The following is a 12,028-nucleotide window of genomic DNA, read 5'->3' on the forward strand; positions in this document are numbered from 1 at the left end:
TCCAAGGTCCCATCTCTGTCCATCTCACCATGGGAGAAGTCCAGTCTTGTCTTCAGCAGGGCCAGAATTAAGGCCACTGCCCCCTAGTTTCTGCTCCATATTGAAGTCCAGCATCTGGCTAGTTTAGCTTGTGTTCCCAGTTGCAGTCCATTGCATGTAGGGTCTGCGTGGCCATGGGCGTAGCGGCTGCTTAAGGCTATGAAGAGAGAACAGGCCAGTGCATGGGCGAGTGGGGGTCACGGAGCAAGAGAGAGCAAGAGCCAGGGAATTTTTTGTCTGGGGATTTTAAACAGGAGCTTAACCAATTAGCTTTCCAAGATTTCCTGCTTTTGCAGTGGTTTCACCTTTCTGGTCAATTCTTTTTCCCAGGCTAGACTGACAGGCAAGCACCTTCCCCATGTCACCCTGACTTCACTGTGCATGCGCCCATCTTCCCCTTTGTTGGATCCCTTCCCCCAGTGATCAGCAGGGAATGGACCTGTGGTTCCCTGGGGAGTGTAAAGCTGTAGCTTCCTGGCAAAGCTGCCCAGATGATCATGCTTATAATGTCTGGCCTCTCCTTTGCTCTCTTCCTATTATTAATATTAATAAACTAGCTAATTGTAATGATAACAAGTCTATCCCCAGGAGTTATTTCACTTATATATGAAGAAAATGGAGGGTTTCTTTTGGGCAGGGGGGACGGACTGGAAGAATTAGGAAATTTTTCATGCCACCAAAAAAAAAAAAAAAATGGTGGTGAATCACCAGCAGAGCTTTGTATGTTATGTGAAAGAAAACCTAGGTTTGAAATATCAGATAGTATTTCCTGCCATGTCCATGACTGCTCCTACCCAAGGCATTTTAGAAGGAAAGCTTGGGTGATAGTCACATCTTGCTTGGCTAGAATCTGCCGAACTGCAGTCTATTTCCAGAAAAGGGATGGCTTTTACTGGTTAAAAAGAGTAACATTCTGCATCTCCAACTACTTGCTTCTAGATAGCCAGTGCCTGTTTAACGATTGGAGCATTTCCTGTGTAACAGGGAGGTGGCAGTTCACAATGATCTAATCTGGACTCCACTGAGAAGTGATAATTAGATGCTAAATGTTAACTGGATTACAGCAGGGATTGCTCTCACCAGTCATTTAGCACCTCATCAGGGGTCGGACCTTGGATGTTGTTTTCTATTTACTCTTCCTATGCAGGTCCTCTTCCTGACCTTTTCTTCAAAACTATATTTTATCTTCCTGTCCAATTCTGGGACAGCCGCATCTGTTCACCTACTTGAGAGAATCAGCATTTATTTGCGGCGCTCAAGTAAAACCTGTGACCCTCTTAAGAGGGTAGAAGGAGCCACGAGCCTCGTGGTGCCACAAAATGTTTTCCAGTAAGAGAATTTACTATAATCATACCAGCAGCCGTATAGCGCTGACTTTCTGTGTGCGTGATAACCGTGAGTTCCGATGTGTCATGTATTATGAACATCCCCATGCTACAGATGTGGGAACGAGAGCAATAGGCAGTTTTTACTTAGGCCGGATGCCCTCAGCGCCCTTGTTCTTCACCACGGTGTGTGCCGGGGCCTCTAACTTGCTTTATCCCCGGCACCTCCTCCTACTTACTTGGCAGCCAGAATGAAAAGGGAACCATTGCGCCCTCCCCTACCAGGGCTTCAGGAGTGAGGCGTGTGTCCTTGCCTGCGGCGGGACGGACTTGGCCTGCCTCACGGGTCTGGGAGCAAGCATTTCCACGAAGCCGGCTGCGAAATTTTCCCAGGCAAAAGGCCACTACTGGGAATTTCTAAGTACGACAGCCTGTTGCTGCCCCTTTTGCAAATCCATACGTGCAGGTTGTAGGGAAGACCTGCAGATCCACGGGGTTATGTTCCATGGAAGGCGAGTTGATTTAGAGGAGTTTAGAAAACCATATACAGGGAGGTTTGAGGGTATCAGTTCAAATATTATATGTATTCATCAGTATCTCAGGTTACTTACAAATGTCATTGGCAAAGGTCTATGCGACTTTATTTCTATATTCATTATATAACAAAATTTTAAAACCTTACTCATGTAATCTTTATAGATTGTTTTCGAATGGTGTTTTATTTTTTATTCTATCTTTACAGTAATATTTGGTGAATAATAAATTTCCATTCATTTTGGCTTTCAACTGTGGACTTTTTTTTTTTTTTTAAAGAAAAACTCTATACAACTCAAAGCACTTTTATTCTTTTGCAGTAGGAAATTTAGCTTTCTTAGAGTAATTTTTGGTTTCTAACTTATGTTTTGTTCTGAAATTTGTTTACCAACGTTTAGTGTGTCAGTATAATGGACTTTATTATTGTACCTTCTTTTTTGAGCCAAATCCACTATGAATATACATGTGGATTAAGTTGTTCATTTGGCCGTGTGTGTTTTGTTTTCTAAATATTGCTGGGCAATTTGTATTTTCAGCAGGTAATTTCAGTCCCCACTGACTTGCTTTCCACTCCAAACACTTGCTCTGGTGCTGTTTGTTATTCTGAGGTGTCCTCTAGGTGGTTGTTTCCACACCTCTCCAGCATGTATTTTCTTAGTGTTAACCATATATCTGGCTTAATCTTGGTACAAACTCATTTAGCGTTTTAATCTGAATCTCACTTAATTCTTGTCACTCAGGTGATACAGACTGTCCACATTCAGTGCTGGTTTAATCATTCTGAAAACATTTGGTCATGAATAAAAACACTGCAGCTGTTTCAGCGCGCAGGCAGAGCAAGACACTTTTTTACAGAGCTGTTCCAAGGGCTACTGTAAATTCACGTTGACCTTGATTCCTGGCTTGTGAGAGAGACAAATGGGTCAGTTTTTTACTAAGCTGCTGCAGCTCCCAAGCTCATCAAACATTTCAATAAAATACTCTTTATTTGCTGAGCTTGACGAGTCAACCCCTAGGAAACTTTTGGGGTCTTTTAGGGTAATTTTATCTCTTTCTCTTTATCTTATTTGAAAAACAAAAAGCAATTTGCGCTTGCTGAGTATTAACAGAATGGCAGGGGTGGGATGTTAATTTGATCAGATTTTTTCCTCTGGTTCAAATCCATTTGCTGTTAGACCTTTGCAAATGAAGCCTCCTAATGCTATGTCAGCGGTGATAGTTGGACTAAAGTGAAACGATAGCTATGGGTTGCCTCTCAGCCTCATACCTTGGTGCGGGAGTCTTCCTCCCCATGATCAGAAACATTGTTGCCCTGCACCCTGCTGCTTCTCCCCAGCTCCTCTCTAAGTGTTGCAAAGGATGCTAGGAGAATTTGTACACACCCTGTGTACCCATCAGGATAGCCTCAGTTTTGAAAAAATAACTGCACAATCTCAATAGTCTAAAACAACCAAGTTTTATCTTTTTCACAGAACATGTTTATTGCAGGTGGTCTGGGAGCTCTGTCTCCCTTAGGGACTTGCTGAGAGAAGCTCCATCTGAACTACAGGCAGGAGAAAGAGAATGTGGTACATGAAGCACTGGCCTAGGAAACTTCTGTCCAGATGTGACATCAGCACTTTCCGCTCACATTTCATTGGCTGCAAGTGTCAGTTCCATCCTACTTGTGTCTGGAAGGAAAACCACAAGTATTTGGTCACCAGTACTAGTGACTATCACACCTTTGTAGAGGTTACAGGGGGACAGCGGGCTTGCTGCAAATCTTCCTCACTCACATCTCAGGTCTGCTCAATACATACACCTGGGGCTGGCTCCCTGATTTGTGGGCGATAGTGTAAAATGCAAATATGTGACCTCTTGCTAAAAAATTATTAAGAGTCTCAAGAGAGTGATATCACAAACGTGGGACCCTCCTAAGAGTGGGGCCTTGTGCAACTGAGCAGGTGATATGTTCACAAAACTGGACCTGCACAGGCCCAGGAAGGGATGCTAGAAAACAGGTCCTCTACCACAAATATCTGATGATGCTGAATTAAGTTTGCTTTCTTGCCCAGAGTGACTGCATAGAGTAAAGCTGGTTTTGTGCTTGTCTCACAGGAGGTGCTGTCAGGATGAGTAAGGTAATGTAAAGCTGAGGATTTTCCTTTGCAAATCCCTGCAGGGAGGTGACCTCTAAATTCAAGGCATAATCATTCCCGGACAGAGATTTAATGACATTAATTACACTCCTGTAACTGCACTGTCTCACTCTTACAATTTCCTTATAGAGGGAAGATTGGAAACACCTTTCCCTACCCTGACCTTTTTGGGGGAGGAAATATGGTAGTCTGCCAATGAGCACAGGAATGATTTCCATTTGACTGTGTCCATTTCAGCAAAGCTAAATTAGAGAACAGGTTTATTCTGGGGATGAGCAAGAGGACTGCTAACTGAAACTTCTTGCTGAGATGAAACCCTAGCCTATTGTGGCCCCTTCTAAAACAAAGGATCCTGGAGAGTCTGCCTGGCTTGGATAGATCTTTAAAATTCAGGAATTTTATTTTGATTGTTTTAAGATGGAAGAAGGTAAACTGGCCATTAATCTTTGGGATTGAACTCTTTATGGAGCCATGTGCTTGTTTCAAGGACATGAGGAGCAATACCTTTGTTTTTATGGTCCTACTGTCTGGTAGGACAATAACAGATGCTATTGGTGCCCTGTCTAGATCCCCCGGTGCTGTGGGGACTGGCAGCTTGGCTCACCACTCGCTCCACTCTGCATCTCCTGTGGAGCTGCTCTTGGCTTCCATCCACCTTAGAAGCAGCTCCTGGCCAATGGCTCACTGATAAGAGGGTGCAAAGACTGGACCTCTTGCCTCAAGCTGGGGACAACTTCGTGGTGTGATTTGTGTTCTAGAGTCCTCCATGATTCAGGCTAAGGCTACTGTTTACCTGAGACCCCTTTCTTGCTCAGTTCTTTCCCTTTCCCAGCCCTGATTTTCTCTCTCCCTTTCAGGTTTTTCATTAGGGACACTTCTTCATAAATCATGCTTGCTAAGCCCTTGTCTCAGGCTCTGCTGCTAGGGAATCCCAGATGAGACAAGAGCTATGCCTATTTTATGTTAAAGGAAATTCATTCTGAATAGACAATTGCCACTGGGTCAGAATTTATACTTGAGTACTGGAAGTATAGATATATTCTCTTCCCAGAAACAAGGATCTGATTTTAGTGATACTGCAGAAATAGTCTCTTGCCTTTTCCTGGTGTGTAGATGGAGGGAACAAAGGTGCATGTTAACATCACTGATGATGGCAGCTCTTACGTGGTGCTGGGACTAAAAAAAACCCTAATACTTTTCTTCCCACCCTCTAAGTTCTTCGAGATGGGCTGATAAATTAACAAAGATTAACAGGAGAAAATAAAATTGTAATATGTACACACAGGGAATTTACATAAGCCTAAAAATTCCCAAAGACAGTGAGGCAAAATTGGGCATATATATCATTTTGGACAAAGGAGAAAAAGGGAGAACAGGGACTTAGGCTTCAAAAGTGAAAATGGGCAATTTACAGGTAGTTGAGGAAGAGCAGAACATACATGGCAGGCAAATTTTTGCTAGCCAACCTAGAAACAATGGACACAGGGAGTGATCCAGGTACCAGGGCCCTGCCTGGGTCCTTCCTATCTATCCTACTAAATTCCAGTTAGGCTAAGGTGACTGCTAAGATTTCATTCCTGGAGTAGGTCTCTCCATCTGAATCTCTTGGGCATAAAAAGACAGGGTCAAACAGACATTTTTTTCTGAGTCTTTTGTTTCTTAATACCTAACTTAAAATTAGTATCCCAGAAGTCAGTTTTAGGATGGCAAAACTTTTATCGCCTTCAATAACAATCATCCTCACTAGCTCCTTTAAAGTATCTCACCCCACTTCCTCTGTCCCTACTCTGTGGGCCCAGTTAACCATTGAGGGTGTGGCAATAATCATTGTTAGCCTGCACATTGAGCAAGTGCTTTCCATAATTCAACTCCTTAAATCATCAAAATCACTCCACGGGGTAGGTCTGTTACAGGGCAGTGAAAATCTAGGAAAATTCTAGGGCAAGTAGAATAGGGAAACTGAGGCAGGAAAGTTAAAACAAGGCCAAACAGTGTGGGGCCGTTTGCAGCCAGCTTGTAAATTACAGACTCTTTATCTTCCCAGGCCAAGGACACTTGAGAACAAATGGTTAAAAACCTCCCTAAGGGAAGAATGCAGGAAAGGAGGAGGGAAGGGGAAAGGAAGGGCAGTTTTATTTTTTTACTCCCTAAACAAGAAAGCCAGCAGTCTAAAGGCTTGGCAAGATAAAATTGTCAGACGCTTCTCATGAATTCTGGGAAGACCATGATAAAGTAAAAAGGGACCTTGAGAATTAGTCTGTACCAAGATATTCAGCAGAGGAATTCTGAGACCTATAGAGAGGAGGGTATATAAGGCCTCAAAGCCCCACCCAACTGGCTCTTCAGATTAGCTGAGAGCCCATCTCTGCTTCACAAGCCAGATGTATAGATTTGCTTGCCTTACTTCTTTAATAAATATGCATGATTTAATTTTTTAATAAATTCACTTTAACACAACACGATTCTTATCTGGAGTCACTCATTTGAATTCATTCCTATGAGCATGACACCGCCCTCCCCCTCTGACTTGGGGGGCTGTCCCGAAACACCTCTCTGGAGTCTGTGAGAGGTGCCTGTAACAGGTCCAAGGCGACAGAGCTAATGGGTGGCCGAGCCAGATTTAACCTATGCAATCTGGCTCTAGATTCCATCTCCTTTCCACTTTGCTCTACCGCCTCACAGGTAATAGAGCGTATTCTCATCGACTTTATAGGGTTGCAAGGATTAAATGGTTTAATGTGAATAAATACTTAGCATAATGCCTAGTACATAACAAGGGCTCCATAAATAATAATAAGAGTTATTATTTTGTGGAAGAGTTTATAGAAATACCAAAATGTTGAGAGCTGGAACAGTGTCATCTTAGTCAACTCCTTTCAAAATTCTGATGTTTCCTGTCTGGAGTCCTGTTCCTCCCTCCCCGTACTTGTGGACACAGCCTAGAAACGGGTGTGGTTTCTTTCAGCTGCGCGTTGCACAAAGGTGGTGGTGACATGCACGGAGCGTCTCCATGCTCCAGGTGTGCTAGTGGTTCTCACTCACTTTCGTATAATCATTGCCCTTTATGGTTTTGGAGTAACATAAAGAAAGTCACAATTCAGCCTGGCTGAAAGTGAGGTGGATAATTTTATTGTTTTCAAGCAGAAAAAAGAGCCATACAGGAAATGGGCAACAAACTCATAATCTTGTAACAGGGTTGGCAGATTGGAAAAACATCACTAGACAGAGTCATTGCATTGGTGCTATCTTTGGATTTCCCAGTGAGTCATCGGCATCCTTCACTGAGTGAGTCAGCTGTGCCCTCACCGGCACCGAGCATCTATATTTTGGTTGAGTGACAAGACCGTATAACACCTGTCCTAGTCAATTGCAAACTTGCCATTTATGGCAGTGACGATGATAATTTACTGAATTGTGGTGTATGGATTATGAACTACTGAGGGCTTTTGTAACTGATCATGAAAGTCATAGAGAAGTTGTGGAAGCAGTTTATTTTCTGGGAAGTGGTTAACAACAAAGTCACACTGACTCGTGAGAGCCAGGGCATTCATGAGGACACAGAAACACACCTAGTTGTTCATGGATGCAAAGTAACTCAAGTTAGGAACAGCTGGGCAGTGAGCTAATTTTAAGGTGTTACGCTGCTTCAAGCCTACATTCTCTCCCTGAACACACACTTTTTATAGGTGGCATAGAGTGAAAGTGAGGGTCGTGAAGGATGTGGGGGTGACGATGAGAGCAGAGGGTGAGATCGGGTCTATTCCATTATGGGACTTTAATCGTGGCTGTGAATTCATTAAAACATAAGTAAATATCTTTAAGATAAAGTGTTCAGATCCCACAAGGGCCAGTTCAGCATCTATCTATTTTATTGTCACAATCAGTAGACTTAGTTTCTGATCACAGGACAAGTGAGCGAGTGCTTGTGGGTGGAGCGATTGAAAGGGATCACGGGAGTCAGGGAAAAAGTCCAGCCGGGTATCTCTTCAGTGTGCTGATGACACTTGTCTTTGTTCACTCACTCTAGAAGAGAAGACTGTTAGGTGGAAAGGTAGACAGAGATGAAGCATGGATTGGGCCAGTGACTGATTTTGTTAGGCCCTTAGACTTTGTTTTTGCTTGTTTTGCTCTAACGGTATGTGTCTAAGCAAGTCAGGGCTAATTTGCTTTGACTATCTGGAAATATTCTTTTGTTGGTAGTTTGAAAGAATTATTTTGTTATTAGGGCACTCAATACAATTGATAAGTTATAGAACAGATATTACTTTACTCTATGAAAGTTGAAACATTAGTGGAGGAGACATTATTGAGTGGGAGCTAAAAGCATGGGCTTTGCAATAAAACTGGTTCAAATACAGTTAGAAGTAATCATCTGCTGTGTGACCTTGGAAACGTTATTTAATCCCTTCAAGTTTAAATTTCCTAACCTATAAAATGGAGATTATTCTTCAAGGCTTTACTAGGGGATTAATGTTGACAGCATATGAAATTCCCAGGGGGGTGTTTGTTTACAGTATAGATATTCACTAAATAGTAGCTATTAGGGTATAATGACAACCATGATGATAGTGAGAACCCTCATCTCTTTTCATCAGTGAATCTATATAGGGCATGTTCCATCTCTTTCCTCTCACTGCATGGAAGATTCCAGTAAAAATAGTCTTTAGCTTCCATCATGGTTTTCATTATAGTCTCAAGATCCCTCTCTACTGCCCAGCCAGCGCGGCTCAGCAGTTGAGCATCGACCTAGGATCCAGGAGGTCTCGGCTTGATTCCCAGTCAGGGCACATGCCCGGGTTGCTGGCTCCATCCCCAGTCGGGAGCGTGCAGGAGACGTCCGATCAATGTCTCTCTCATCATTGATGTTTCTATCTCTCTTTCTCCCTCTCCCTTCCTCTCTCTGAAATCAAGATATATATATATATCCCTCTTTACTGTGATAATCGAGCCCTCCCTGGTCTGAGGGTGAGGCATCCTTAATGAATGATGACCTCACTACTTGTGCTGGGCTATTTCCTTTTCAAAATGGCATGACTATTTAGAATGTAAAAACGAGAATTATTAGTATAATGTTTTCCAAATCTGCAGTAATGATAAGATGCTATGATAAGCCCTGAATAATCCTTTTCTCAGTTGAAGTCTTGCTCATAACCTCAACATCTAAAACAGACACAGAGCCACTCCAACTGCGGCTGGTAAGCATGCTTTGGGAAGGGACTTTCTGGGAGCACTATTGTCACGTAACCTCTGTGTTTCATATGACATCCTCAAAGCACCTCCAAGGAACTGTTGGACTTAGAGGGCTGGCTGGTGTCCTGGTGGTCAATTAAGATAACAAATCAAATGGGAAATAACTATTAAGCCTTTATTCACTTACTGTGATATTTTAACAGAGAGGCCATAAAGAGAGAGTGCTGCTTTCCCAATATCCCATTTTACCCCATGGAATGGCTACCGGCAGAGTTAGATAGATCAGCACAGAAGTGTGTTTGTGTGTGTGTGTGGGTTGTTTTCACTTTTAAGGGAGCCCCGTAAAAGGGTCCTGCTATTTTAGGCTTCCTAGGGCCTAGGGAATGGAGAGCACCATCCCCTCCCCCAATCCACACAAGGAGGCTTCTGAACAGAGGTTCCTAGGCTAGGAATGCAAATATGTGTATGAGCATGGTGGGTGCGAGGGTGGGAAGGGCAGAATCCTGGACAGCAGTGCCCTCCAGAGACTGTAGTGCACTGACTGTGCACCAACTGTGGGGATAGCAGCTTTCTCAACATGAGTCCTGCCAGGCAAAGCCTGTGTTTGAGCCCAAAAGATCGAACATAGTTTGAAAACTACTGTAATACTTGATAGAATATTGGATTATTTTATGAAGGAAAGATATAGTAGTCATTTCGCTTTTAGGGAGAGTGGAGTTCAGTACATTTCGTGCTAGTAAGTAGTTTATATCTAATTGGCTTAGTAAACTCACTTTAATGTACTAGTTGATATTGCTTTTAGAGGCCTGCTCTTTATCTTGCTGGTGGAAACCAAGATGGTTTTCTAGTACCTAGAAAATACTTTTAACATTCACTGTACATGTCCAAACTTTTGTGAGTCTTCCGTGAAGTGGACTAAAGAAGAACTGTCAATAGTGGTAGAAAATGTTATAGCTTGAAAAAATGAAAGCTTTTGTAAATAAGGTATCAGTCACTGTTTGTCAATTTCTTGTTTACTGACTAATTAGGAGCAGAGGAACAAATCTTGCCAAATATAGATGCTTTGCCTCTTAAATCAGATTTGAAATAATGACTTACAATTATTCAGCATTTATACGGCACTTTTATATGAACAAAATGCATCTATCATTTTTATTGGGGATGATCATGTACCTTTTGGGATTTTGTTGCATTTGTGTTGGTTGATGAGTGAATTTCTCTGTCTATATAAAAGAAAACAACAACAACCTTAGAGTATAACAGCCCATTTTCCAATTTTTAGATGCAAGCTTCAAGTTAAGTTGAAAATCCTGACTTTAGAATTCACTTACATATTACTAATAGATTCAAATAAATATTTGCTGATTTGTTTGCATGTCTCAGAAATAAAATTCCCATATTGGGTAAAAGTGTTCTTTGGGAATTTTGTTCCAGAAGAGTTGAAGCCAAAATTGCACACATAAGTAGCTTAGAACAGGTCTAAGTAGTTGTCTAAGTAGTAAGTCTAAGTAGTAGTGGATATAATTTTTTTGGTAGTGTACTTTTAGTCTCACTGTTGTGTGTTTAAATGGGTACAATTCTGCACCCAATTGCAATGTGCAGTTGTTTTTCCTCCCCACACCAAACAGTTCATTCTCCAACACCACCTGGGTGTCCTACAATTCAACTCAATTCTGACACTGTCCACCTGGACATAGCTTCTAATCCCACAGGTAAAGGACTTAGTCCCACAAGACTGCCCCTTTCCCAGAGGACTTCAGACACCAATCACAAATGCGGGTTGTCAACTGTGCTTCTGACCCAACAGCTGTAGGTGGGAGGTTCCAATGACCCCCTCCTCAGGTTAGATTATTTTGCTAGAGCAGTTCACAGAACTTGGAGAAACATTTTACTTAACCACATTGCTGGTTTATTAGAAGACAGTATAACTCAGGAACAGCCATATGCATAGGGCAAGGTATGGGGAAAGGGCTCAGAACTTGTATTATCTCTCTAAGCACACCTCTTTCCCTAAATCTCCACGTGTTCACCAATCCAGAAGCTCTCCAAATCCTGTTCTTCTGGGTTTTTATGGAGGCTTCCTTATATACCCATGATTGATTAAATTATTAGCCATTGTTTCACCTCCTTTGGGTCTCCTTTTCTCTTAGGTTAGGTTGGGGAGTGGGTGGGACTAACAGTTCCACCTTCTAATCACGTGGTTGAGCTCCAAGGCAACCAGCCTCAAACTTAGGTTATCTGGGGGCTTGATTGCTGTCATCACTTAAGAAATTCCAAGGGTTTTAGGAGCTCTGTTCTAAACATGGGGGTGAAGACCAAATATATTATTATTTATTATAAATAATTATATCAAAGTGGGCATATTGTAAGTGGTCATGAATATTAATATCACCTTTCAAGAATCGCTTTCTAAAAAGGGCAACCCATATTAGAACTGTGGGCTTCTGTGGAATACTTGGAACTCACTGGTAAAGATTTTATTTCTCCTGGGTAATTCTATCCCAGGCTGGAGCCATGGGCATAATTAGTCAGGCCTAGAAAATGTAATCTATGAAGCACTTTCAGCTTGGGAAAAGATAATAGCCACTTCTGGAAGCAGTTACAATAGTTAAAAAACCAGTGGTTTAATATTGTATCTCTCAAATAACTGGTTCTTTGATTTCTGCATTGCTTTTCTCTTTTATAGGCACAGCCAAAGAGGAAGGTTCAGATTTCTCCCTTGGGTTGTCTTGTTTATCTAGATGGTTAGAGAACATGAGAGGGAAAGAGAAAGGACACTCAGTGTCAGTTGGCTGAGGACAT

The sequence above is a fragment of the Miniopterus schreibersii genome (assembly GCF_964146895.1).
Source record: "Miniopterus schreibersii genome assembly, chromosome: 8".
Classification (NCBI taxonomy): domain Eukaryota; kingdom Metazoa; phylum Chordata; class Mammalia; order Chiroptera; family Miniopteridae; genus Miniopterus; species Miniopterus schreibersii.